Consider the following 4,676-nt stretch of genomic DNA (forward strand, 5'->3'; position numbering starts at 1 on the left):
ACTTCTGAAGTCTCTCTGAACTCAGTGAGTGGCCTGATTGTCCAAACTTTCTGGTAGGAAGGAGCTACTTTGAAGATATGTCCTCCTGGTGGAGAGGAGTAAGATGATGGTGCTGACAGTAGGGTTCAAAAGTGGCTTCCTGATACAGATGAAAAGGGTCATCTAGGTTCTTTGAGTCCCAAAAAGCCTGAGAGGCATGATGGGCAGCAAAAGCCTTTCCCAGGCCAGATACTGACAGCTTTGAGCAAGGGTCTCAGGGTATAAAGGGTATGCCTGCTCCTTTGCCTCCTACAGTAATTCATGCCATCCCTGCACAGGACTACCGCAGGGCAAGATGTGACTGAGGCTTTTTGCCACTGCTTCTGCTCCAGTATCTGCCATCTAGATATGGAATGAAAAGATGGCCTTTGGAAGCAGTGGGCAAAATGAAAAAAACTTTAAAGTCTTTTAAGAGCATCCTATTAAATTGAATCAAAGTGACTAAGTAAAAAAATTTTGTTATTTTGCTCAATGCTCCCAACTAGACTTTTTTTCTATCCCAGGCTTATTTCCTTTCCTGTGGATAATAGTTGTTTCTTAGTTTTCCTTATAATTCCTGCTATTCTTTCTATCCCCTACCTTATTCCTGGGGGGCAGATTCCTTTTCCTTCCATCCACCCCATATATTTGGACATTTCCCATGTTCTAAACTCAACCTTCATCTATTCTCACTAATAGACTCTCTTTGATAAACATCTACTTTTTTGGTTTTTTTTGAGACAGAGTTTCACTTCTGTTGCCCAGGCTGGAGTGCAATGGTACAATCTTGGCTCACCACAACCTCTGCCTCCCAGGTTCAAGCGATTCTTCTGCCTCAGCCTCCCGAGTAGCTTGGATTACAGGCATGCACCACCATGCTCAGCTAATTTTGTATTTTTAGTGGAGATGGGGTTTCTCCATGTTGGTCAGGCTGGTCTTGAACTCCCGACCTCAGGTGATCCCCTCAGCCTCCCAAAGTGCTGGGATTACAGGCATGAGCCACTACGCCCAGCCCATTATCTACTTTTATAGCTTCAACTTTCCACTCATATGTTCATGGCTCCCCAAAAAAATACCTCCAGCCCAGACCTCTGTCTTGAGCTCAGACCATTATGCCAACTTCCTGCTGGATGTCTCCACCCGATGACCCACAGGTACCTCCAACTCAGTACATCTAATCCAACTTATTTTCTCCATCCCAATACTTACTTCTTATCCCCTTGCTTTATATCCTATCCCTGTTTCTCCAAACTCAGTGATGGCATCAACATCTCTCGAGTTGTTCAAGCTTGAAATCATGGAGTTCTCTTCAATTATTCTCTTTTCCTCACCTACTCTCTTGAAATATCTGGATAATGCATAATCTTCTTGCAATCTCCCCTGCCTCTGACTTAGTTCCAATCCTTATCATCTCTTTCCTGAGTCACTGCAGTGTATTAATGATAGCTGCTATGTATTGAATGCTTACTCTGTGTCAGAAACAGTGCTCAAATGCTTATATACTATACTAACTACATCTGTTTTCTGCTGCTATAAAAGGATACCACAGGCTGGGTAGTTAATAAAGAAAAGAAATTTATTTGGTTCATGGTTCTGGAGGCTGGGAAGAGCAAGAGCATGGCACCAGCATCCAGCGAGGGCCTTGTGTTCCATTATCCCATGGCAGAAGGGCAAGAGAGTCTGTGAGACAAAGAGAAAGATGGGGCCTGAATTTATCCTTTTATCAGGAGCCTATTCCTGTGACAAATAGACCACTCCCACGATAACAGCATTAATCTATTTATGAAGGTGGAGCCATAACTTAATCACCTCTTAAAGGTTCTATCTCTATGAGACCATCCTGAGCAACGTAGCAAGACCCTGTCTCTGCAAAAAAGAAATGTGAAAATTAGCCAGGTATGGTGATGTGCATCTGTGGTCCCAGTCTCAGTTGGGAGGCTGAGATGGGAGGATTGCTTGAACCTGGAAGGTCAAGGCTGCAATGAGCCGTGACTACACCATTGCACTCCAGCCTGGTCAACGGAGTGAGACCCCATCTCAAATAAATAAAAAATAAAGGTTTTACCTCTTAAACTGTTTAATTGCAATTAAACAGATATTTTTGCCAACAGCAATCAAATTTGTTTTCAAGGAGTTATTCAAACCATACATATACCTTATATTTTTCCTTTTTGTTTGACTGTTTTATAATAAATATTATATCATAATTACTAATCAATGGGGTAACTATTATCATCCCCATTTTATAGGTGAGAAAACCAAAGGCTTAAAAATACTAAGTAACTGGCTGGGCGCAGTAGCTCATGCCTGTAATCCCAGCCCTTTGGGAGGCCAAGGTGGGTGGATCACCTGAGGTCAGGAGTTCGAGACCAGCCTGGCCAACATGATGAAACCCCACCTCTACTTAAAAAATACAAAAATTAGCTGGGCGTGGTGGTGCACACCTGTAATCCCAGCTACTCAGGAGGCCGAGGCAGGAGAATCGCTTGAACCCGGGATGCGGAGGTTGCAGTGAGCCGAGATCACGCTATTGCACTCCAGCCTGGACAAGAGCAAGACTTTGTCTGAAAACAACAACGACAACAACAACTAAGCTTGCCCAAGATCTCCTGCTTTCTGGTAAGTTGTGGAGACAAGAGCCTGTGTTCTTAAACACTGCCATGTAGTGATGTGGTCCCAACGTTGGTGGCACTCTAGAATCACCTGGGGAGCTTTTAAAGACTACCATTTTCCCAGCCTCAACCCAGACTAACTGAATCAAAATCTCTGAGGGTTTGGCCTGCACCTGAGTATTTTTTTAAAACTTCTTTAGGTGATTGTCATAGGCAGTCAATACTGAGAACCCTTGCATTACTGTTTGTATGCATAACCGCTTTCTCTACTCCAATCCCACTCCACTCTGAATCTTCCTCCAGACTGCTGTCTAATTGTTCTTTTAAAGCACCACTGTGATGATGCAACTGTCCTGCTCATGCAGCTGCAGTGGTTCCCCTCTGCCTATACAATAGGGGCCAACATCCTCAGTGGAGCAGCTGGACTCTTCTCAGTTTGCATGCCCATCTGTGAGCCACCCTTCCCGTACTGTTTTTTGTGTGTGTGTGTGTGTGTTTTTGAGACGGAGTCTCACTCTGTCGCCCAGGCTGGAGTGCAGTGGCGCAATTTCAGCTCACCGCAACCTCCGCCTCCCGGGTTCACGCCATTCTCCTGCCTCAGCCTCCCGAGTACCTGGGATTACAGGCGCCCACCACCATGCCCGGCTAGTTTTTGGTATTATTAGTAGAGTCAGGGTTTCACCATGTTAGCCAGGATGGTCTCAGTCTCCTGACCCTGTGATCCACCCATCTCGGCCTCCCAAAGTGCTGGGATTACAGGCATAAGCCACTGCGCCCAGCCTTTTTTTTTTTTTTTTTTTCTTGAGACAGTCTCACTGTTGCCCAGGCTGGAGTGCAATGGTGCAATCTTGGCTCACTGCAACCTCCACCTCCCGAGTTCAAGCGATTCTCCTGCCTCAGGCTCCCGAGTAGCTGGGCTTACAGGTGCCCACCACCACGCCTGGCTAATTTTTTGTATTTTTAGTAGAGACGGGGTTTCACCATGTTGGCCAGGCTGGTCTCAAACTCCTGACCTCAGGTGATCCACCCACCTCAGCCTCCCAAAGTGCTGGGATTACAGGCATGAGCCAAAGACCTTCCCTTACTCTTTACCTGCAGCTACACCACACACTTGAGATTTCCAATACCCTTGCACATGTTATTTGCTCAGCCTAAAGTGGCCTTTTCCCCTTCCTTCCCATCCTACCCAACCTTAACTCCCGACAAACAGCTCCTCCTTTTCCTTTGAGACACAGTTACAATGTTATCTCTACAATTTCCTCAGGTAGTATTAATGGATTCCCTTTTGTTCTCTTTGTAATTTGCCTAATTACTCTGAATTGCCATCATTTACTTACACATTTGTCGCCTTCAAAAGACTCTGAGCCTCAAGAAGATCTGTGTCTTGTACGGATTTTTATGGCCTAGTCCATGTCAGGCACTCAGTAAATGATGAAAGAATAACCTTTGCCCAGCTGTGCTGCCTACTGTCACCTGGTTTTATCAAGCAGTGGTCAAGAACAGAGTCCCCAGAGTCAGATGAGTCCAAATCCCAGTTCCATTCCCTTACTAGCTGTGTGGCCACCCACTTGAGACTAACCTTATCTACCCTCTCTCTGGCTTAGTCTTCTCATCTGTAAAACGGGGATAATGATAGTACCTACCTCATAAAGTGGCCATGAGAATTAAGTGAGGTTAATCTATATCAAGGGACAAGGGACCAGCACAGTACTTAGCACACAGCAAGCACTCACTCTCCATTCTTATTATTATTAGCTTAGAAAACAGCCTTCCAATATATTGATAACACTTATAGAAAATTACATCTCTGTGTGTGTGTGTGTGTGTGTGTGTGTGTCTAGAAATACATGGGAAAATGTCCACTAAAGTGATATTTTATGGTTTTTTAACTTACATTTTTCTTTACTGTTTGACTGTTTCACAATAAATATCAATTTTTATATATACACTTAGCCACTTTAACTCCCAGAATACACCCATACATACACACAAACACTCCAATCCATAATATGCATATACAAACCCCACCAACACACAGACACAACC

General features: G+C 44.5%; 1 long non-coding RNA gene across 1 annotated transcript; it reads right to left on the minus strand.

Moving 5' to 3' along the window:
* Window positions 1-1,576: 1,576 nt before the first annotated feature.
* Window positions 1,577-4,147, minus strand: LOC107970095 (uncharacterized). The gene is made up of 2 exons (XR_001712377.3): window positions 3,968-4,147; window positions 1,577-1,698 (listed from the first exon to the last, which is right to left on the minus strand). It is a non-coding gene; the product is annotated as an uncharacterized LOC107970095 (long non-coding RNA).
* Between the last annotated feature and the right edge of the window lie 529 nt (window positions 4,148-4,676).

This window comes from Pan troglodytes, chromosome 1, assembly GCF_028858775.2.
Source record: "Pan troglodytes isolate AG18354 chromosome 1, NHGRI_mPanTro3-v2.0_pri, whole genome shotgun sequence".
Classification (NCBI taxonomy): domain Eukaryota; kingdom Metazoa; phylum Chordata; class Mammalia; order Primates; family Hominidae; genus Pan; species Pan troglodytes.